Source organism: Ambystoma mexicanum, chromosome 1q (genome assembly GCF_040938575.1).
Source record: "Ambystoma mexicanum isolate Mex_15411 chromosome 1q, UKY_AmexF1_1, whole genome shotgun sequence".
In the NCBI taxonomy this organism is placed as follows: Eukaryota; Metazoa; Chordata; class Amphibia; order Caudata; family Ambystomatidae; genus Ambystoma; species Ambystoma mexicanum.
Window position 1 is genome coordinate 1,501,105,683 of NC_090922.1, and position 24,550 is coordinate 1,501,130,232.

Sequence of the window (24,550 nt, forward strand, 5' to 3'; positions counted from 1 at the left end):
TCCAGAGTACACTTTCAATAGCTGTACTGTATATTAATACAAACTTTCATTTACATGAAAAGCACCCATGGTAACAGGAAGCAGGCGGTATTTAGAATACAGCCTTTCTACTGGTCAGGTTCCCTATGTTTGGGACAGTATTTATCTTACTGGTCACGTTCACTGTGTGTGGGGTGGTGTTTATCTTACTGGTCAGGTTCACCATGTGTGGGGGAGGTATTTATCTTACTGGTCGGGTTCACTATATGTGGGGCGGTGTTTATCTTACTGTATGTGTGGGGCGGTATTTATCTTACTGGTCAGGGTCACTGTGTGGGGCGGTATTTATCTTACTGTATGGGTGGGGCGGTATTTATCTTACTGGTCACTGTGTGGGGCGGTATTTATCTTACTGTATGGGTGGGGCGGTATTTATCTTACTGTATGGGTGAGGCGGTATTTATCTTACTGGTCGGGTGTATTTATCTTGGGGAATATCTTGCAAATGCTGCAGGCAGTGACTTATGGGTTCAAATGCCTCTCAAACATGGGGATTTCATCAAACTTTAGCTCCTCCTGGTGGTGGAGGTGACATATTCTTTTTGCCCCCCCCCCCTAAAATGCTAAGGGGCAGTATATTTACGGAGGCAAAGAGATGAAAGCGAGGGGAGGGGGTGAGAACGCGCTCATCTGAGGCCCACATGCTCGTGCCCTTTATGGACGGAGATGCACAATGTTCAGAAGGGTCACCACTGACCCTCCTGTGCGTTGTCCCAGTAGGACAGCAGCAGCAGCGTGTCAACCATGCCCTCCCCTGTGCCCTCCCCACTCGCAGACCGGCATGGAAAGGAACTGACGTGGAGATGGCAATAATCCGCCATGTTTGACATGGCTTTACCGCCATGGTGGTAGTGAAGTCGTAACGCATAAGCACTCCTCCGGATTCCATGCGCGTGGCTTTTTTGTGGCGGGATCAGGCCTAATTTGCATATGGTTCCCGCCTCCTTAAAATGGCAGACTGAAAAATGGTCTGTAGGGCTTCCGAGGACAATGTCAGTGGTTATGTTTAATTCAAAAGGTTCTGTCTCCAACCTTCGGCTTTTTTTGAAGGCCGACCAGTGGAACAGGACCAGCAACTCCACCCACCCCCCCTCAGTTCTGACCCCTCCTTCATATCCTGCCAATGTGCACCGTTGGTATATGGAGGGAGTTGGTCAGCGCTACAAAGAACACTTACTCCTCTGGAAACCACTACCCATCAATAACCCCTGTGATGTCGCAGGATATGTACTCGGCGTAAGGATGTCTGGAGTGTGGGGCAGGTGAGTCAAGTATCAGGTGCTGCCTGTCACGTGACTTGCATACGTGCAAGGGTGTGGCATGCAATTCCATAGGCCAGCCTGCCTCGAGATCAGGCTCATTGGGGCACTGTTACTGGTAACCTCCTGGGTACATCCCCCCAAGTATAGCGCTCCATTGCTCCCCAGTGAGGTTGGCGCTTTATAAAGGAATATATATATATATATATATATATATATATAGGCACGGCCTTCATATGTGCACAGGTCCCACCTAACTCACCCCTCGCCCTTTCCTGCACCAGTCGCTGAATGTTTCGAAGGGGGGGGAGTTAAAATATTTTGTAATGATAAGCTTTACACCACAAATGCGGGGGAGCCCCCCCAACAGCTCCCCTATACTACTATTATACCCCATACCCCCCACATATATATGTGGTGTAAGGGGGGTCTAGAATTTCGTGAGTTGGAATTCTGAGGGGTGACATTTTGGGCCATTACCCAAAATTCTATGTTATACAGTGTGTTACTGTGCTGAGCCACGTATCTCGCCACTGTAATGGAGTGTAACCAGTGCTTAATTTGTGGGGGGTTTCTAGGGCTGTGTCTCAGCACCTCTTGTATGTAATTTGTCATTTAAATAGCGCCCTTATCCCATTGGTCTACCCCTCAGGTGAACGCCCTCGGAAGCCGTAGTCCGAAGTTTGTGAAAATTGCTCAGAGGGTTTGGCCATTGCGAAGTTGGGTAGGGCTGGCCAGGTTCCTACTAGCTACCTGTATCGAGCTGGCAGGTGGATGGGTGCTTTGAGGTTGACCAGAGTATGCGAGAGTACTGGAACTCTTTATGGGTACAGCTAGACTGAATTGCTGTCATGGAGGACAGCTGCATTCTAATAGAGGCGTTGTGCAATGTGTCGTTGGGCGTGGTGTATGGTTGCAGACATGTGCAGGGGTTGTCTTCCATAAGCATGGAGTGTGATCCGTATCCATGTGCTCTTCTGGCTTCTTGGTTTCATATGTGTGGCATGTGTTCTCTCCTGTGTTCTGCTGGAGACGGTTAGAATATTCTTACAGTCAGTTGGTGATTTCATGGAAGCTCTGTGCTGTCTCGGGGCTACCTGACCTGAAGTGGTTGACGAGCCCAGGAGGGCAGGATTTGTCAGGGTGGTAGAGGGGTGAAAGCCAGGTGGTCCTCTATGCGTCGGATGTCAAACAGCATCGAATTCCAGATAGTGGGGGCTTGGATGGAGAAGGAGGTTCCCCCTAGTCAGTCGATTTGTGGGGTTCACAAGGAGGAGTGTAGTGCCTGCGTGCGGGATTGACTATGTGGTTTTGCAACGGTGTGGCCATGGCCTCTGCATCCTGGGCCCGCCCATACCCGCGCTTGACACCCACAGACTTTAGCGCTATGTAAATAAATATTATCCACGGGCCTGATGACTCAGGTGGGCAGAGGTAGTTTTCCTTTTTCACGAATAACAATGAGTTTGAAGGTGGCAATGTTTGGTGCCCATGCTGGCCATGCCCGCACTCTGCTCCAGTCAGTCTGCATGTCACTGGTACAGTTCCCCTAATGTAATCCCGTGCAGCACTGCCACAGCAGGATGGGTTGACAAAAGGGCAGTCAAGAGAAACGGCACCAAAAGAGGCACAAGGCCAGGGAAAAGCACTGCCAAAGATGGGTGTGAAGGCCTCGTGTTCCCCAGGTCAATGAGGATCACACCTGCTTGACGCCATTGATTACCACTGGAGGAACGCCTACCCTGTGGACAGACGATCAACATGTTCAACTTGCCACCTTATTAACAATGATTGTTTATAAAGTGCTTAAAGAAGCACTTTACTTTTTCCTGGTTTGCTTGAATGGTTGCTGTGACTTTCGCATCTGCCATAGTCGGTGTAGTCATCATCCCTAAGGAGTTGGTGGGAGTTGCTGCACTAAGCCTAAATAACTTAATGTCGTGGGTGGTGGCAACAGTGGGTTGGGGGCGTCCCACCACAATGGGTCAAAGGCATTCATAAGCAATGTAACCCGAGCAGGGGGTATTACTGGGACAGGTAATTACCTGGGCCATTTAGAAGCCTGAACAAAGCGAGGGCTTTAACAATGGTACTGTCTTAACGTACCAGGGCTCTAATAGTGTTTTTGCTCAAATGTTCCCGTGGCAGCGAGGGACTCTAGGAGCGCCAGCTAAATGGGTCGGGGGTGGGTGGGATCTAAATGGGTAGCAATTTGGAGGAGAGGGGGTGCGCAGGGGCCACATACCTTGGACCTGGCCGGGGAAGGTGGCGGCCTCCAGCTCAAAGGAGGCTCGTAACGGGGGTTTTACACCGTTTTGAGCCTCAGGATTGGGTGAGGGGCCACCACACACACACACCCCTCAGCAGCTACTAATGGACAATATTTGGACCCTTTCTTTTACAAATTAAGCACTCAGTGTGACAAATCAACTTCTGGGTCACCAGTGGTCCAGGGATGAATATCAGTTTCTAAACCATCAATCAGCCGCACACCTCTAGTACCCAAGAAGGGATCCCGACAGATTGGAACACAAGTAAATGATAATTCCTCCTTGTCCAATTTTTGTAACGTGGACGGAACGACAGTCTTATCACCTTAAGTTCATGGATCTTTGGTTAGTCCAGCGGGGAAAAATGTACCCAGTGCTGAAGAAGTTCTTGGTGCTGTCGAGGCGGTTCCAGTGCGCTTCTCGGCCCTTGAGACAGAGTTAGTGGTGGGAGACAGCTGCGGGTACCGGGCGGCAGGCAGTTCGGCAAGAGGCTGGACGGGCGTCTGCAGGCTGTCCGGTGCAGTGGCTCAGGGCCACGAATCTGTCTCTGTGCTGATTGGCGGATCTGGAATGCTGATCGAGGCAACTTGGACGGCTCTTAAATTTGCAGCTGTATATGGTTAAAGGACTCGACTGTCTCAAATGTCCTTAAACGATGGACGCTGGATGCTTATGTGGCACTCCTAGCTTCATCGCAGGGCTGGTGTCCTTTCAAGGTGGACAGCACAAAGCTGAGGAGAGTGATTACAGGCAACAGCCTTGTCCTATATCCAGAGACTCTCCGGCACTTTCCACCGGGGAAGCTTGCTCACAGAACCTAGCAGAGCATGCTGTGTGCTGGCTGGGTACCGGTTCTGGAGCTGCTGGATGGGTCCTCAGGAGTCCGGTATCTCCCTCTGTTCCATGTGAGATATTTAGGGGAGGGATCTTGCTCCCTCGGAACACCTGGCCCTTCTTCAATGGCGGAAGATGTAAGGTAGATGGGGTCCAAATGAGACCACCTTCTTACTCCTTTTGAAGTCGTCTGATGAATTGTCAAGTGAGGGGTTCCATCCTCTTAAAGCTAAATGGACCGCAGTGATTGGTGCAGGCTAAGCCCACCTGAATGAACCAATCCTGGGTCCCCACCAACAATCTTCTGTTATGCATGAGGTCAGGACCAGAGTGCTCTGCAACAGGGGTCACAACAAGGGGTGACAACTCTCTGTTGTAGATCTCGGTGTCTCTGGTTAACTGAGCCCTCTCTGACTGCAGGTTTTTTCCGTTGAAGTATGTGGCGAGAGCAGACGTCTTGTCTCCTGCCAATTCACATACTTGCTCTTCAGGGACACCTGTGGTAACTGCTGGACCCAGACAGGCCATTCTCTGCCTTTCACACACAGGTGGGAACTAGTTTCAAGTTGACACAGCATACCTAAGGTGCGTTAGCCCGCCTTTCCTGTTGTCTTCCCGGCAACCAAGCCCCTTCAATTATCTTGTTAGTATGCACTGCCACCAGCCGGATTAGACAAAGGGAAAGCAGATCCATGGAACCGTAAATTAGGCTGCTCATGGCTGGAGGAAGGTGTGCCTCTTCCCCCCCCCTTTCTTGGAATGCTTTGATGTACCCTGGGTGGTCACATTCCAGATGAATGACTGGGGAAGACGGCGCCTGTAGGCTTTGTCTTCCCGGAGTATACATGGCGATGCGTTTTGTCCGGGAAGCAGTTGAAATGGGTGCCGAATGTCCGTACACATTTCTCAGAGGCTGATCTCCCATCATTCATTTTCATTATTAAAAAATCAAACAAGCCCAGGGGAGCTCACTCTCCCCATGCGGATGGTCGAATTCCTCACACTCGGTGTAACTGACACCATAATACATAACTGTGCATTGCAATGGGGTGCAGCTGAAGTAGTGCCACAAATCTGTGCAGTGTCAAGTAAGGTGATTGAGGCAGAATTGTGGAGCAGTGTGACACTTGGCAACTACGGCAGTGTCGCGTACTTGCAGAGAGGTACACAACTGCTTTGGTTACACTGCACTACAATGTGCAGGCGACACTGCATCCCATAGTACGAAGGCACAATCCTGCTGTGGGCACACTGACTCGCAGTGTGTTGCAGCGAGGGGTGCAAGACTAGGTAGTGTTTTGATTTCTGAGGCGCCATTGGTGATTTATTTTTATCTGCTTCTACATCCTTTTGTTGGCTGTATTCTTGGAATTCTCTGCGTTCCGAGGAGCTTCTCGAAGGCTTTCAGGATGTGAATTATTAAATGCATGCATTTCACCGGCCTGAGATGCTAGTCTCTGAACGTTCACTGCATGGCCGAGTGCAGTGCTTGAGATGTCTGCTCCACATAGGGCAGGTGAAGGCAGCATGCACTATTTATATACAGGGCACACTAAAATCCATACATCCGGAGGTTAGCGGCCTCTGTTCGCTACATGTGCTCTGTGCCTGCATTGCCCGCTGAAATAGACACAATAAAAGGTAGTTGACTAGTACATATTTGGCTGCAACAATACAAAAAGTACACAGATCAGCTCAGGTGTGGATTGTACAGGTGGGGCTGCGCAACATTAGAAAAAGTAAATGGATCAGGCAAATGTGTCTCATACAGGCGGGACGGTGATGCAGTGCAACACCTGCATAGGTTAATCCCATGCGTGTCTTGGACTACAACATCACAAAAAGTGCATAGATCAGTCGCAGCTGGTCCCTGGTAGTGGTAGGAGTATTCAACGGAGAAAGGTGCATTGAGTGCCAGGTGTGTTTCTGACTCGGTTGGGGCTGTGCAGTACTACTGAAAGTGCATAGTTGAGTCTCAAATGTGTGTCTGGACCAGGTAGGTTTGTGCAACGCTACAGAAAGTGCCTAGTTCAGTCATGGGTGGGTGTATGAGACATTACAAATCGTTCACTTCAGTCACAGGTGGGTGTGTGGTACACCCAGGCATGTGACTGGCACCGGTTGGTGTGTGCAACATTAATAAAAGTACATGGATATATTCCAGCTGTGCTGCTCACATGGTTGGGCTGTGCATTAAGGATTCCAATTCTTGCCCTTAGCCTAGGTGGTAGCGCACAATTAAAATAACCTTTTTATTTATTTCCTACAATTTGGATTGGGCTGGCACCCAACCCATCTCACACCCCCTTTTACAAATACCGCGGGTCACAATGGACCATGAACCAGGCTGGTGGGTGGAAATACAATATTTATTTTAAATTCAAAGAAAATCACACAATTTTAATATTGGGCAGCAATCACCAATGGGGATAACTACAGTGTAAAATGATGAAGTACACTTGGTTGAACTTTTACTATAACATACCCAAAGCACAGATGAATGGGAGCAATTTTACTGTTTGGGTAGATGGCACCCGAGTTAAGATTTCACATTTCAATGCTACATCAAACCCCCTATTAAGTGGATAGAAATGAGCAGCAAGGAGTCAGGGATACTAGGCAGCAAACAGAATTAAAATCCAACATTCCCCCCATGAAATGAGAGGCAAAACGTTTGCAATTGTATAAATAGCACTCGGAATTACTACCAAATCACACGTTGGAAAATTGCATCTTTTTACAGGTTTAAATGTCAAAACTGTTTGAAAACGGGTGACATATACACAATCGGAATGCAGTTTTTAGGTGGGGTGATAGATGCACATAACAGGGATAGTAGGAAAGTGAAAGAGTGACTCTAGCTGAAGAACTGGATGAGATTTTCAATGTGACAAGGAAATTCGCTTTTAAAAAGCAGTTCAGAGAAAATCTGTTTCGAGCGGAAAGGACACGTCTCACAGAAACTATATTTTAATGGCTACTGCTAGCGACACAGGTTACTTTGCAAGTGTAACCCCTTCTCGCCGTGTGGCTCTTCCTGTGGGAATTAATTAGTTTAATCAAAAATAGGACTAAGGATTTACACAAGACAGAAGTGAGTGGAAGAATTTCGCTAACACTAGGAATTCAAGGAACAGAATACACAGGATTCAGACTATCTTAAACAAGTAATCAGGGTATTGATGGGATTGCTTAAAAGGTGGTAGAAGATGAGGTATCAAGTCGGGGTTTTATATGTGTTGCTATGGGATGGCAGATACTCACAATCGGCGATAGAATTTGGGATTTGGGACAACCAAACGGGTTTCTGGACTCACAGGTTCTGGTCACGGCACCACGGCGGGACTCTCCTAGCAGAAAACAGCTGGGCCTGTCTGGTCACAGCACAGCGGCATGCTGGTAGTGGGGCAAAAAGCCAGTCTGGTCACAGGATATTCTCAAAAAGGGTACCACAGCTTTTCTCCCTGAGTTGGTGGGATTTTGTTATGGGCTTTAGTTCTGAAGGGTGGTTCTGCCTGGATAGGATCAGCTATGCTCTGGCCTGGCAGGGTAATCTGGAATCTTGCTGGATGAAGATGGAATGTCTGGATACACAGGAGCTGGAAAATTCAGAAGAGTGTCCTTTGTCTCTGTGAGATTCCCCCTTTTATAAGGCAGGTGACATCACGGGATTTACCATGGGGGCAGGCTTTGGCTGGACATGCCTATAAACAACTGGATTGGTCAGGGTTTATTGTTACCACCTTCCTGTCAGCCGTTTGGAATTTAGAGACATGACATTCGTTATATGGTGTGGGTTTACTATGCCCAAGCTCTCCTGCAGTTAATTTTTCCAAAAATCAGTTTTGCCATGAATTGCCCATTTTTACAGTTGTGGTGCTTTTGCAAATCATATAGGCAAATTACCTATTCCACACAGAGCATAATATTCCCACTCCCAAGTTTGTAGGACTTTGTTTTGTTCTACTAATAATCTTTCGCCATTCTCAGTGGGAAATATTTTACCTAAAATTCTATAATTATATACATGTATACCTATTATCACAAAGCATGTTAGTATTGAATTTCAAAGCAGCACCGTATACACTTTCCTCAGACTATAACATTTTCTGTCATTTCCGTCCCCAACATGCTAGTGAAAGCTACCCCGTCTTAATTTAATGCCCTGAAAATTGCATTTAAACTGAAACTTTTGCATTACTGTGTTGTTCAATTGCAGAAATAATAGTCTTTTGAGCCAGATTAGCCGGCCTTTGTCTTGGCAACAACCAAATGTCAGTTTAGCCCAGTGCTGCCTTGGAGTTCGTCTTTGAAGCTCTCCAGTTTAATTTGAGGGTAGGGGCTAGTTGAAATTTCACACCTAAGTGTCCCAGAAATCTATTGTACCAGGCCAAAGCCCAGATACAAAGTCTAACAAGCATGTGAGATGCTTCCTCGTGGTCCATTCATAGCTTTCAAGGGGCTGGCCCCTTTGGGGAAGGCAAATCCTGTTTCCCAGAAAGCAAATGTCCTTTGAAGCCACGTCAGGAAACCTGTTCTGTAGCTTCAGCACAGTAAATGCATTTCTTTATTTATTTTTTTGAATCAGAAGCAATTCTGTTGAAATAAAACATCCCATATCTGTTTTCAAACAAAAACCCTCTTTACATTTCGAGGCAAAGACAGGGCCTTACTCATCAATTTACTTAAATAGACATCAGTTTTGTAAAAAGCAACCCATTTTACACATGGTGAATTCTCCTTTTGCTGTCACTTCCAATGCAGTTTGCTCTTCCATATGGATTCCAAACATCAATTGCAGCACTAGTCAATTTCTCATAGACTGCAATCTGTTCAAGGCAAAGGTCCACTAACATAAGCACAGAGAAATAGGGCTTCTTGTTGAAGAGTTCAACTTTGATATTTTGTTGCAAAGTAAGGCATTTTTCTATACGGCTGGGAGTAAAGTTCTTGGTGATTTCACAGATCTTGCCTGACACAGCCTGTCATTCAATGAGAAATGCCCCTTTTTGTTGGAGCACAACCTGAATATGGCTGGGCCTACCTGGGTCTCAATGGATCGGAACTGTGTATTGTTTAAAGAGCATCAGGGTGCAATCATTTTAAATGTGTTTTTTATTTATTTTATTTTTTTTAAGGGGAAATTTTGAGCTAGCAGCAAAGCAGCACTCCTTTTCAATTCTCTTCTTTGGTGCACATAAGGAAACACGCTGGCAGCCTTTCTCGGTTTGTTCCATCTTGCCCGAATAGGTGCTTGGCAAGACAGTGCAGCCATCGTTATGAAGCTTTGATGCAAGGGAATGGTGCTCTGCAGAGCCAGCGCAGCCATTCTGCAGGTAACTGCTGAAGTGCAGATTGGTGATGGAGGGGAATTCTGCTGGGTGGGTAAATGTACCCCACAGCATCATTACAAAAAGTGCATAGGCCATTCATGGGTGTGCATATATGGTCCAATTGGGGCTGTGCAAAATTATAAGGGTGGCATAGGTCAGTCAAGGATCTGTCTGGCATAGGTGGGAGTACAAAATGTGGGCAGGTCATAGGAGAAAAAAGGGGTCAGCAGACCAAGCAAAAGGGGCAGATGTAGAAGAACTACGGTCAAAGTTGCCTCAACATGTGATTGGAATGGATCCAATATGAGCAACTGCATATTCGGGTGTAGTACTCGAAGGTCCTGCTAAGGAAGTCAGGATACATCTAAGGCAGAAGCGGGTGTTTCAATGGTCATTTGAGTCATTATTAGAACAAGGGATAATCGTCCCCACAACCAGCCCATCTAACACCCCACAGCTACTCCTAAAGAAACCAGTACTTGATAGTTAGAGATGTGTTAAAGATGTACAGGCAGCAATTACTAGTTCTGCCAACATTCCCAGTAGTCTGAAACCGAGCAACCATCCTGTCATGTGTGCCTCTCTGCCATGTGCTTTATTGTCTCGGGAGGATAGCTCAGCGGCAACGCGCTCGACTTGGAAGCAAGACGACACGAAGCAACACAGGTTCAATCACCGGGTCAGCGCTTTGAAACCTCTGGGTTTTAAGCACGTTATATAACCTATCATGGCAGCTGATATGTGTTCTGCCTACTTTTCTATTCACACACACACAGATAGCCAGTATGTGTTTGCCTTTACCCACTCTGGTCTCCAGTATATGTGGTGTCGCCTCCCACATGGGGTGCACCATGTGGACGAGCGATTGATAGCCTCACCTTCCTACAAGGTGTGTAAGGAAGACACATTAGTAAAGTTAACAGCACTGACAGAAAACGGGAATTTCACTCTACAAGGCGTAGGGGGTTGGGGTCGGTGTAGGAATGTTAGAGAAAAACCATCATTTTGTTGTACCGTCAAATCTATTATTTAAATTGTATAATAACGGGCACCCGCTCACATGCACACAGCCACAAACACCCATGTTTGAATGCATGCACAGCTATGCACAGATTTATGTGCAAATGCACACAATATTCTAGTCTGTGGCATCCATGTCTCTCCCATCATTATATAGTCGCCGAAGGCTGTCTTTTAGGGTAATCCTTATATTGAACGCTGAGTGTCCGCAGCGCTTGCCACAAGAAACTCCTTTCAAAACGTGTATTTCCGGATACGCTCTATTTTCGGTTGTGAGCAGGGGAGCTAGCTTTTGAATTTCTGGGGGAGGGGCTGAGAGGTGTGATCCTGGGCCCAGATTTTAGGGATGTTCCATTGAAAGTACTTTTCCTGGGTGTTGCCCAGGCCCCGACACACCACAGGCGTAGCCAGGATGGTCTAACCAGTGTCACCTCAAGCTAATGTAGTTGGGTCCACCGCAGTGACATTGACATCTGTAGATTCCCACACTGCTGCAGAGAGGGCATTTACAGATTGGGGGGGGCCTTGACCGCTCAGGCCCTACTCTGCGAGTACTCTGCACCCCTGCACACAAGCTTTCCAAATACGCCTAGTATCTCGTTTTTTGCCGGCTCACATTTGCTTCCCATAATTCAATGCATCGCACACTGTCCATCAGGGTTTGATTTCATTTGTAGTGGATGCCCTACTCATGTCTTGGCACAGCTACACTCCGGTAAGTGTCAATCGAAGTGAAGCCTGTCTCGGGAGGGTAATTTACAGATCCGAAAGCTGTAATGTGTTGGCACTACCCATGCCACTTGCTTGCTCGGTGTGGATGCTATCTTGCTTAACCGTGATATAAAGGCTTTGCCAGAGTGCTGACATTCGAGCAGGCAATGTAGTGCGACTCATGTCATTGGTACGTTGCATCTGGAATGCTCGACGCCTACGATGGAAGCCTTCTTCGCCGCCCTTCTGTATTGAATGCATTTCATGCGGTAATCTCATTGCACACTGTTTGGTTTCCTTCACAAACTAGTGCTGGCGTGCAGTGACCGGTTTCTCTGATCTGAAGCTGCCAACAGAACATCAAAGCCTTCTTGCTCTTCTCCCTCTCAACCCGACTATCAAACCCTGCAACCCCCCCTCCCCTCTACCATTGCAGATCCGCCAGAGTGCCAAGAGACCACGGAAGCGGCGACAGTGCGCGGTACAAGACCCATTAACAAATCAATTGCAGAAAGAATAACATTCAAAACGAACCCTCTGCACATGTGTGTGGCTCGTGGGCTTGTATGTGTATGGAGATGTTTACCCACAGCCTTTTCCTGTGGTCCATATTCAGTAATCCTTTGTGGTATGTATAGTATACTAATCGTGAAAAATTCCATGTATACAGCGCTTAACCGTTATCCAAGCGCTATGACAAACGTATGGGTTGACTAGGGATTAAATGAGTTTCTGGACTCCCGTCACTGGTCTTGCATTGCCAATACCTTGTTGGCAGCTTCGTTGTGGTGATTGGTTGCAGTGATCAGACAATCATCTCCCTCGCCCCAGTGGATCTGCCCCCGCCTCCAGGCATGGTCGTAGATGGCCAAGGAGGTCTGTTCGCTTGATGTACATTGTGCTTCAAGTGGGGGGGGTGCCCTAAAGTTACACTGAATGCTTTATCCCTTCACAGAGGTGAAAAGTGTCCGTTTGATTGTTATCGCACTTCACCGCAACAACACATAAGCCGCACCTACAGCACACACGGACTGACTATGGTACTCACACCAAAGCTCAGCACCCGGTGTATATCGAATTGCTGCCAACAGAACACCACTCCTCCCACTATCCTACTCCCTCTTCACCTTACTAACCCATCCCACTGTCTCGTTTACAGATCCGCCAGAGCTCCTGGGGATCAACTCCATTGGTGACGCTGCGCGGTACAAATACCTTATCATATCACTGTGGTGGGAGTCCATACGCTATATTTATATATTCAGGTCTGACCAAATTGAAGTCGGTTAAACCCTGGTGGTTGGTAAACCGAGCTTGGTCCTTTGCTGCCTTCGTTTAGAGCAGCAACATTCAAGGTGTCCGGCGAGACCAGCTGGGCGCTGCAAGGTGGGCAGAGAAGGGCAGTGGAGTAACTTTGCTGAAAATATTGGGGAGGACATGACATCTGGGGAAAAAAAGATGCCGCAGTCAAATTAATGGGGACCAAATGGTATGCCATGAAAGTTGGGGGGGGGGACAAACGCTCCTGTCCCCCCTAAAATTACACACATGGTGATGGGGAACATATGCAGTTTGGTACGATGATCTTGGCAAAAGTGAGTGCACACTTTCCTACTTGAAGTCTCTGAATGCCAACTATGTTGTACCAAAATACTGGGCAAAATGCACAACATCACTGCAACGGTTGGATTGTGTTTGCATGTGTACCACGAATCCCAATAATGGCCCATTGGCGAGCCTATGAAAACAATGCGTCAGCAGGGGGCCTTTACCAGAGGCATGCTAGGGTGGGGTCTGAGGGGGGCAGGGGAGATATAGCCCCAGGTCTTTCGGTTGTAGCCCCGGATAGAAGCTCGGCGACTACAACCAAAATGCTATAGCTAGCCCCGAATCTCGCCAGTCCTGACATTGGCTTAGCCCCTGATCTTTTCCAGACCTAGCAACACCCCTGGCCTTAACCACTATTATAAAGCCTGTTGCTCTCCCAACATTCTGCCTCACTGCTCAGTGGCTCGATTTTGTAATATAATACTGGCATTACAGCCTTGTGTGGAGGGCTGGAATGGGGGTTATCGCTGCTTACCCTATTGGTGGAGGACCTGATCAAAAATTGCTGTTTCTAAGGGATAGTCATCGACCCCCTTGCCACAGAAACGTTTAGGCTGGTGTCTGCAAAAATTTGGAATAATTAATTGCGTTTATTGCTTTTTGTATTGCCCGAGACAAATCGCCTTTTTGACATATTTGTATTTGCCCCCCAACCTCCTCAGCATAAGTGTGCCACCAGTGGCATCAAACCGCAAGGTGTCCTGCCCAGGCTGAAGGGTAGTGTGATTATCTCCAGGGTAAGGTGGGTGTCCTGCTTGTAGCCCCCCCTCCCCCCCACATGGGGCATGATTCATGGAATTCTTTGCAGGGAAAATAGGGTACTTGCGTGCCAAACTGCGTGCAAGATCAAATATGTGGCACTTTTCCAAGACTTGCGTGGTGGCTCGGCATGTCTCTGCGAGCCGTCAAGAGCCTTGTGCGAGACTCCATGCAGAGAGTGGGAATGGCTTGCACAGAGGAGTGGGAAGGGGCCAGAACACCAAGAATGGAGAAGAACTTGGGGCCGGCCTGCAGGCAGTCCCTCGCACGCCCACAAATGTTCTGCACAAACCCTATTCATGGATTTGATCGCACAACCTCTTGGCCGGGAAATGGCCATGCAAGTCCTTCATACGATCCTCCACTGAAAGGCAGGGGTAAGTAAGTACACTTGATCGTATGATTTGCAGCGCGGAGGTGGGATTGCACGTCGGATTTTTGGGTGCGTGTACGCAACCTGGGTTCCGAACTTACTTGGGAGTGCACATAAGCAGTGTAGCAGGGGGGAGGAATGGTTTATGCGAGTTCTCACGCCGAGTTACAATGTTTCAAAGGCATGTTTTCTGGGTGCCGGCAACAGTTACGGGGGATACAAGCCTGCTTCCCATGAACTGTTTGAAGGGTAAGTGTGTTCGCACCCTGGGGTGGTGGAGCGCGCAAGGATGGCTAATCTGGCTGTTTTATGCTTTGCGTGTGGCGTGTCTGGAACATTCCGGCCTCGACATGCAAATACAGTTACTTTGCATGGAAAAACGTCCTCAATATGCATGGCGCCCATTTTTTCCTGCGCACAGGCTTGCGCAGTGTCCGAATTGGTGCGCGGCCCTTGCAGGATTTCTGCACACATTTCCATGAATTCCGGCACATAGTGTTGTGTGAACTGGAGCTGCCTCCTGCATCTACTGAGCCACACCTACATGGGTATGCCTGGTTTACTCTTGCAGACCTCGCCTTGAGCTGCCAGGTCTAAACTGTGTGACATATGCCCACTTCCCACCCCCTCTCCTGCTCAAACCGCTGTTACCGCTTTTGGAGGGGTCCTTATGGACTAGTTGGCGACCCATGCAAATCCATTTGGATTAATCAGGGCACCCACTCCTGTGGCAGGTGCTGTGGGGTTGGCTGGGCTGACTGCAGCTGGGCACCCAGTCATGGATGTCTAGGTGCCTGGCTGTAACAGGTGACATACGAAATCCTCGTGCGCCGCTGTGCAGGACTTCCAAGTTGCAGGAACAACTCGGTGTGTTGTGCTGCTGCTGTGAAGAGGAATGTGAAACCTTCATGACATAAGGTTGAATATCCTTGTGGTTCACCCTCTCCTTTCACCGATGGTAAAACAAATATCGAACTACCCAGCTTTGAGGGTGGGGGCGGCTGAATCGTTTCTAAGGCCCACTATGCAAGGGTTAATATTACTAATAACACCAAATTACACAGCCCCTGCTCTCAGCCCCCCCCAGGCCCCTGTGAAAGGTAGGCCGCATACCTCAGCCCCAGGAGCTTGTCACGTGATCTCTGGGTCGACCAGTAAGACTTCACTGCTCTATCCCACCCTGGAAACCTTACCCAGCAGCTTTGCGTGAATTGTAGAGGCCGCGTCTTATACGGTGGCCTCATCTTTAGGGGTCAAACAGTATGTGTACCATGCCATTAACGGGCAGATTCCAGACCCTACATGCCAATCGATGGTTGGCTTCACACCATCCACTGTTGGCTTCCACACCATTGATGGCCATCGAAGGTCGGCTTCTACGCAATCGATGGCCATCGAGGGTCGGCTTCCATGTCATGGTTATCTAAGGTTGGCTTCCATGCCCTTGATCGCCACCAGTGGGCGGCTTCCATGTGACTGGTCAGCATTCACAGCATTGGTGGAATGGCTGGGCAATATTATGTATAGTACAATTTTAATTTACATTTTGATATTTACACAACTGTGTGTATTCTGAAACGGTAACCTTGTAGTTGCACTTTATTTTGATCAATGTCTCATAGGTGTTTGCAACATCTTACGTGTGGGTGGTGGCTTACAACTGAGCATTTAACCTACATAAACAATATCGAGATGTCGTAGTTCACCATTCAGCCGAAAATATCTAGATATGACTTTTCATCCATATTGCCCAACCCTAATTGTTTGGCTTCCACGACATTAATGGATATCGACGGTCGGCTTCTATGCCATCGATGGCCACCAGTGATTGGTTTCCACGTCATTGATGTCCATCAATGGACGAATTCCACAGTCTGCATCCATGCTATTAATGGCCACCGGCGGTTGGCTTCTTGACGATTCATAGCCATCGAAAGTCAGTTTCCATGCCATTGATGCTCAAACATTTGGCGTCCACGCCATTGATGGCCACCGATGGGTGGCTGCTTCACCATGTATGGCCATCCACGATCTGTTTCTACGCCTTTGACCATTGGCGGTTGGCTTCCGTGCCACTGATGACCATTGACATTCCGCATCCATGCTACTCATGGCCATCGGTGGCCGGCTTCAAAACCATTGTTAGCCATCAATGGCGTGGAAGCTGATGGCTAGCCATGTTTGTGCAGCTTCTAGTTTCTCTACAACCATTGGGGAGAAGAGGGTAAACCTTAGGCGGAATGACTGGAGCTTAGACTTGTGAATCAGGGTTATTGTGATCAGGAAAATGGTGGCCATTTTTACTTGGTCTGGCTTGGTGGCGGGGATGTTTATCATTGCCTAGTGCAGCTCTCTTCATTAGAGGCATAGATAAAGGGTTGCCTGACTATGCCATATTCGGGATGATGGGCAATGCCATTCCTTTGCTACTTGGACTCTGTCTGGTCAGTGATACATTCCAACACCCGCTGACAGAAACCAAGCCGCATGCAGCTGGTATATAGTGGAGAACTCTACGCATTCCTCACTTCCCAGTCCATGCCGGGCCTCTCCACCGCTTCATACAGCCCTTCACTTCTTACACCCCCACTAGTTTAAATGCCCCAGCCTAGCACTCCCATCCCGCATCATGCACCCCTACACTGAAACGCTGTGGGGTTTCTCCTGCCCCTCTCCGAAGCCTTCTAAGCGCCAGCTTGCCTCTGCAGTGTTACCCCACGTTTGGACTCTTGGGCAGATTTAGAGTTTGCAGTCAATGGTTTCCACCAGTGGAGAAAGACTTTCTGGCTTCCCACTGGTGGATTCCCGGAGGAATGCTGTTGGAATGTTCACAGGTGGCCATGCCACCGGCCTCCATTGCCTTGATTGTGGGTTGCTGGGTGGTCCGCTGGCAGTGGATAGTACACCAGCGTCCCACCGGTGGAAATCGCGAGGACTCCGTTTACTCAACTCTGTTAAGGAGTCCTTCTGTCTGGATCTTGAACCTAGGCTCAGCGGTATCTTGGCCAGTAACAGTGCCCCCCCCCCCCCGACCCCCTTCAGAATTTACCAGGAATATTCTCTCCAGGAGGCGTAGCAGGGTGCATTTCAGTTTTGCACCTCTTTCTTAAATGCACCATGGGGTACTCATTCATACCCCTGCAATCAAGGCTTTGTAGTATAAGAGCGAAACACAAGTCGAGGAATTCTAGTTGCTACATGGTGGTTGCGTTTCCCCGGATATTCTGTTTTAAGCAGTTAGTGCACGGTTTTGGAGTAAATGGCGAGTAAGCGCCCATGGCTACTTCCGTTTTGCCCCATCAAGTTGTGGTTCTATGGCTTTTAATTTAAGCAACGTTTGTATTTGTGGCACAGATTGTTGGGCGAGGGAGTTCTCATTCCCCCCCCAACGCCTTTCCACTGAGGAACTTTCCTAAATCCCAGACTGTGAGAAACTGGGTTCTTTCCATTGGCCCCACAATCACGCTGCCCACAGGGGCAATAAGTACCAACAAGGCCTACCCTACTGGTCAGGTGAGTACCTGCCAACAGGTTCTAGGGAGAAGTGTGGGCAAAGAGGAGGGATCTGGGGCAGAGGGGGCCGGGCACGTGCAAGAGTGTGGCGGTTCCTTGTGGGATACTGGAGTGGGCAGAGTGTGAAGGTTCCTTGTGGGATACTGGAGTGGGAGCGGGCAGTGTGTGGAGGTTCCTTGTGGGATACTGGAGGGGGAGCGGGCAGAGTGTGGAGGTTCCTTGTGGGATACTGGAATGGGAGCGGGCAGAGTATGGAGGTTCCGTGTGGGATACTGGAGGGGGAGCGGGCAGAGTGTGGAGGTTCCTTGTGGGATACTGGAGGTGAAGCGGGCAGAGTGTGGAGGTCCCTTGAGGGATACGGGAGAGCGGCCAGTGGAGTTCCTTGTGGGATACTGGAGGTGGAGTGGGCAGTGTGTGGAAGTTCCTTGTGGGATACTGGAGGGGGAGTGGGCAGAGTGTGGAGGTTCCTTGTGGGATCCTGGAGGGGGAGCGGGCAGTGGAGTTCCTTGTGGGATACTGGAGGTGGAGCGGGCAGTGTGTGGAAGTTCCATGTGGGATACTGGAGGGGGAGCAGGCAGTGGAGTTCCTTGTGGGATACTGGAGGTGGAGCGGGCAGTGTGTGGAAGTTCCTTATGGGATACTGGAGGCGGAGCGGGCAGAGTGTGGAGGTTCCTTGTGGGATAGTGGAGGGGGAGCGGGCAGTGGAGTTCCTTGTGGGATACTGGAGGTGGAGCGGGCAGTGTGTGGAGGTTCCTTGTGGGATAGTGGAGGGGGAGCGGGCAGTGGAGTTCCTTGTGGGATCGGCGGGAAGCTTCGAGAGTTGTGCTGGGCCAGGAGTTTAGATTGGATGGCATTGGAGCTGATCAGATCATCGCATCTGTAGAAAAACGGTATTAACTTGCCTCTTTGTAAAGCCAGGCTTTAATGGGGAAAATAGATTAACTCAGGTGGGGAGGGGGCTGGAGTTGCCACTACAAGTTTTAATTCGCCTTATTTGGGGGCATGTCTAGTGATCGTGTGAAGTTATGGGAAGGGGTCCGTGATGGCTGAGTAGTCCCCCTCATACATGCTAACCTGCCCCGTCCTCTGTCTGAGGGTGGGGGGCTTGGGTATCTATCCCCCCCCCCCTCCAATCCCTAATGCTAACATGATGGGCAGGAAGAAGGGGGGGAGAGCTGTCTGACAGTGTCCTTCCACCGTCCGTTGGGGGCGTTATTCACACAGACCCAACCTGCAGTGGCTGCCAGCGGTCGTTATACGAGTCAAAGGGCAGAGCCACTCACCTCGTGCACCAATGCCCTGAAAGGAGCGCCTTCCCGCCACTCATCAGGAGCATTGACTGTCATGCAGCCTTCCGAAAGGCCATCAAAACTATGCTCTTTGTCTGATTATGTTTCGTCTACCGCTGCTTCTGTAACCTTGCGGTCACTCCTATCTCTGTAAAAACCTTCCCATGTATAAGAATCTTCCTTGGGCAGCATTCATGTAACCCAGAATCGAGCCTACTTAAGCTCATCTTAGCGCCTCGATGCCCGTGGGCTGCAGTGCGCTTTACAAATCTAAATAAAATACACCTCCTAGGCGATTTTCATGGGCACAAGGGTGCAGTCCAGCCCCCTCTAAACAGCATTCATCTAGAGATGCCAGTCAATAACTGCAGATATTTGACTGCGACCCGGAGAATGTCTGGATGAAAGCTTCACGCTTGCATCTACTATTCCTTGATGTCTCTTCACACATTTATTTTAAGACCCTGGAATCCTCTTAATTTAACTTTTCTGAATCAGAGATTCGTTTTCAAGTTAATTTATATTCATGCCAGATGAACACATTTGATCCCATTTTTTTTATCAAACATTTTTCCTGTTTACAAATAATTTATGATTAAACTTTGGTTAATGTTTTGGTCTGTTTGTTTGATGCCATCTAAGCACTATTTATTTTTAGTTGCAATTTAGCAATTTATTAACTTTACTATTTATCATATTTGTTTTAAGCCTTATTCCCAACACAGTTTGACGAATACTTTTGTATATATAATGTCTGGGGGGGGGGGGAGTTGTTTGCCAAGTAAGATTTCACCATGCCTAGCGAGTTATTTCCCAAACATTAGTACTTGATAATAACCTTATCGAATGAATTTGTGGTGCATACCATTGGGTCATTTTAGTTTTCCTCCGTTATCACCTTACGCTTCCCGTAGGCATGAAAATGGGCAAGAAATAACATGTCTGATTGTAAATGCAGTCAATAATGCGAAGTTGACACCGTGAGTTGGTTATTGATCGTTATTGACTGCTCCTTACCCAATCCAAACATTTGGAATGCTGTTTCTCAAAATATAGACCACACTCCAAGCACGCTTAGACAGCTGTGTACATTTCACAAAAACAACAGATAGAAAACTAAAAAAAAATCTGAAAGAAAAATCTGAAAGAAAGGCTAAGGTATGTATTCATTCTAGACCCGACACCCTTCGCTGGGGCCAAGACCTGCTAGTAGCCCCCCCCCCCCCACATGCCCCCATGACTTCTCAGTTAACTAAAAGTCTGGGTTGTGAATAAGTCTACTGGAGTATGGTGGTGTCAAGCGATATCGCACCCTTTCTCTTAACAAAATAATACATTGACAGTAAAAGGAAGTCGTCCCAGTCGGCCCTATTACTGCAGCTGTCCACCCCAGGTGGTACTTCTGAAGTCTAATATCCTACGCAGTCTGTGCAGCTACACCTCCTGTACACCGCTTGTACTTTGAGCTTCCTACGGTTCTTTTATTTTGGGTATTTGTAGTTTGTTGGTCAACCCCAAGGTTTGCTGGAGCGGTTGTGGGTTGTTGCTCTCTGACCACTGGAAATGGTGGGCTTCCTGGAATGGGTTCCTGGATTGGCAGGTGATGCAGTAAGGCTCGGGCGTAACGCGGCCCATGAAGGGGGAGGCAGTGCAGTCCACCTTGAGAGGAGTCCACCTTGATCCGTTGATCTGATTTGGATGGTGGAGGATTGAAAACCCTCACTGGGATGGGCCTCCGACATCACTCTTGTATTGTGGGGTCTTGTAAGGGTGTACAGAGATGATCAGCACTATATGGCATTTATAACGCGCCTATACGCAAGTGTGTCAAGGCTGCCAGTTCATGATTGGCAGTCAGCTTGACAGGAACTGTGCATCTGAGTCTAGGTAGCAGGACCAATAGCTCCCAGCCGACCTCCTATGCATTCTGACTCTTCCGTCCATTACTCTGCTCTATGCGGATTTCGTATTATACAAATATAGTTGTGACCTAATCTCTGCCCATCTTTTAACAGGTAAAGCAGACGGCAGAAACAGAAGGGGATATAAACTGAGGGATCTCTACATCATTGGGATGGGGAGCAGCCCTGGTGGTGAACAAGGTACGTTGTTCATTTTAAATGAAGATCTTAAATATTTAATAAACACATTGTATTCGACAGTCAATGTTAACCTTCATGCATCAATGGAATGAGGCTGAGAACGAGGCTGCCTTGTTAATTTGACAGTGCTTGGAAGATGGCCAGAGGACCCAAGTCGCACTCTTAGCCATTGAATCTATCAGTGCTTTCATTCTGCTGCGGATGGTAGGATTCCTGGTAGAGTGATTTGTGGTTACCTGTATAAAATCACATTGCCAGGGATTTCCAACCATTCGCAGTTCGTCAACTGCACTACAGGATGGCCTCTGGCAAGGAAAGGTGGGCAGAGAGGCAGATCTGGGAGTGTTGTGCGGGTGTGAGCATATGACTGTGTCCTAAAATGTATGATGGGATTATGAATATGCTGCAAGTAAAGAATTCATGTAGAGTGTGGGGGAAAGACTGAAATACGATGAATTCAACCAGACCAAGGGAGGTGGAAAGGCAAATGGAAAGATCTATGGTAACAAAGCAAACAGAAAATTGGACAAAAGGGCAATTGAGAAATGGTAGTAGAATACTAGAGTGTGTAGTGATTCAGTGTTTGAGGGGGACTCTCCTGCCAGCCGGGCTCTTGAGTGTTAGGGTATCATGACCTGCCTTCTCTACCTCTCGTGAATGTGAGTCTTCCTGTGTGAAGGAGAGCCCTCCATTCCTCAGTGAGATGTAACCCCCATGAGAATCACCCCACTTTTCATGTGACCTCCAGGAGATTGGTACTGCTGCCCCCACTGGGTGAAGTGTAAAATAAAAGACCTGATGCGACTTGTCATTGGTCGAGATTTGCTAGAGCGGCTGCTGCTTTGGGCCATGTGTTGTTCAAGAATGATAAAACCATGTCCGGCGGGTTTCTCTCTGGTATAGGTTTGTAGAAGGTAAAGGGCACGTTCTAGGTATGTATGTGGTTTATATAGGGCAGACCTTGCTGGAGAGTGGTGTAGCCTTGGACATAAGAGAATGGTGGTGAGAAAGGGTATGGAGTTGGAGGGGGATTGGGTCTGCAGTGGTGGATAGGGGATGGTTATCTTGTGGTGGGAGCTGCATGTTTGTACCTTCTCCTAGATGTTCCTTAGAGTGGGGTTTTCAGCCCTTTCATGAACTAGAGCGTCAAGCTGTTCTCGTTGAAACCAGGATGATGTTCCAGTTGATGACGGCAGAACCGCATGCTCTGCTTTCCGTCTCATCACACCCAGATGAACTTGGTCCTGTTGATTAAGGCATAGCATGAGATGCCCGTGTCCCTGTTCCTTCCTTGCGGGAAACTCTGTCCGGTTGATTACGGCATAGCATGAGATGCCAGATTCCTTCTTTTCTCCTTGCGGGTAACTCTGTCCGGTTGATTACGGCATAGCATGAGATGCCAGATTCCTTGTTTCCTCCTTGCAGGTAACTTGGTCCTGGCGATGAGCGTATAGCATAAGATGCCAGTTTACTTGTTTCCACCTTGTGGGCTACCTTGGTCGTAGGGCATAGCATGAGTTTCCGGTTTCCTTGTGGGCTACCGTGGTCCTGTTCATGAGGGTCTAGCATGAGGTGCCAGTTTCCTCGTTTCCTCCTTGCAAGCTACTTTGGTCCTGTTAATGAGGGCATAGCATAAGATGTCAGTTTTCTTGTTTCCTCCTTGAAGGCTTATATGGTCCTGTTGATGGGTGCCATACCATGAGATGCCAGTTTACTCCTTGCGTGTATCTTGGTGCTCTTAATGAGGGCATATTATGAGATTCCGGTTTCCTTGTTGCCTCCTTGCGGGTACCTTGGTCCTCGGAGGGCATAGTATGAGATGCCCCTTTGGTGCGCTTGATGAGGGCATAGTATGAGAAGCCCCTTTGGTGCGCTTGATGAGGGCATAGTATGAGATGCCCCTTTCCTCTTTGCGCAGTTACCTTGGTCCTCTTGATGAGGGCATATTATGAGATGCGGTTTCCTCCTTGCTGGTACCTTGGTGCTCGTGATGAGGGTATAGCATGAGATGCTGGTTTCCTACTTTCCTCCTTGCAGGTAATTCAGTCCTGTTGATGAGGGCATAGCATGAGATGCTGGTTTCTTGGTTTCCTCCTTGCGGGTAATTCGGTCCACTTGATGAGGGCATAGCATAAGATGTGGGTGTCCCAGTTTCCTCCTTGCGGGTACCTTGGTGCTCGTGATGAGGGCATAGCATGAGGTGCTGGTTTCCTTGTTTCCTCCTTGCCGGTAATTCGGTCCTCTTGATGAGGGCATAGCATGAGGTGTGGGTGTCCCGGTTTCCTCCTTGCGGGTACCTTAGTCCTCTTGATGAGGGCATATCATGATATGCCGGTTTCCTTGTTTCCTCCTTGCGGGTACCTTAGCCCTCTTGGTGAGGGCATAGCATGAGATGCCGGTTTCCTTGTTTCCTCCTTGCGGGTAATTCGGGGCCTGTTGATGAGGGCATAGCGTGAGGTGCTGGTTTCCTTGTTTCCTCCTTGCGGGTAATTTGGTCCTCTTGATGAGGGCATAGCATGAGATGCCGGTTTCCTGGTTTCCTCCTTGCGGGTACCTTAGTCCTCTTGATGAGGGCATAGCCTGAGATGCCGGTTTCTTTCTTGCGGGTACCTTAGTCCTCTTGGTGAGGGCATAGCATGAGATGCTTGTTTCCTTCTTGTCCTCTTGATGGCATAGCATGAGATCCTGGTTTCCTTGTTTCCTCCTTGCGGGTACCTTGGTCCTCTTGATGAGGGCATAGCATGAGATGCTGGTTTCCTTGTTTCCTCCTTGCGGGTACCTTGCTTGGTGCTCGTGATGAGGGCATAGCATGAGATGCCGGTTTCCTTGTTTCCTCCTTGCGGCTGCCTTAATTCTCTTGATGGGCATAGCCTGAGATGCCGGTTTCCTCCTCCTTCCGGGTACCTTAGTCCTCTAGATGAGGGCATAGCATGAGATGCTTGTTTCCTCCTTCCGGGTACCTTGGTACCTTGGTGCTTGTGATGAGGGCATTGCATGAGGTGCCAGTTTCCTTGTTTCATCCTTGCGGGTACCTTGGTCCTCTTGATGAGGGCATAGCATGAGATGCCGGTTTCCTTGTTTCCTCCTTGCGGGTACCTTAGTCCTCTTGATGGGGGCATAGCCTGAGATGCCGGTTTCCTTCTTGTCCTCTTGATGGCATAGCATGAGATCCTGGTTTCCTTGTTTCCTCCTTGCGGGTACCTTGGTGCTAGTGATGAGGGCATTGCATGAGGTGCTGGTTTCCTCCTTGCGGGTAATGTGGGCCTCTTGATGAGGGCCTAGCATGAGATGCCGGCGGTTTCCTTGTTTCCTCCTTGCGGGTACCTTAGTCCTCTTGATGAGGGCATAGCCTGAGATGCCGGTTTCCTTCTTGTCCTCTTGATGGCATAGCATGAGATGCCGGTTTCCTTGTTTCCTCCTTGCGGGTACCTTAGTCCTCT

General features: G+C 48.6%; 1 long non-coding RNA gene across 2 annotated transcripts in view; it reads left to right on the forward strand.

Moving 5' to 3' along the window:
- The window catches only part of LOC138550342 (uncharacterized), an 80,166-nt gene that overhangs the window by 34,863 nt on the left and 20,753 nt on the right, over positions 1 to 24,550 (forward strand). For both annotated transcript variants that reach the window (XR_011294102.1, XR_011294108.1), the window contains exon 2: positions 21,024 to 21,110. This is a non-coding gene — a long non-coding RNA (uncharacterized lncRNA). The remainder of the gene's footprint in view (positions 1 to 21,023; positions 21,111 to 24,550) is intronic.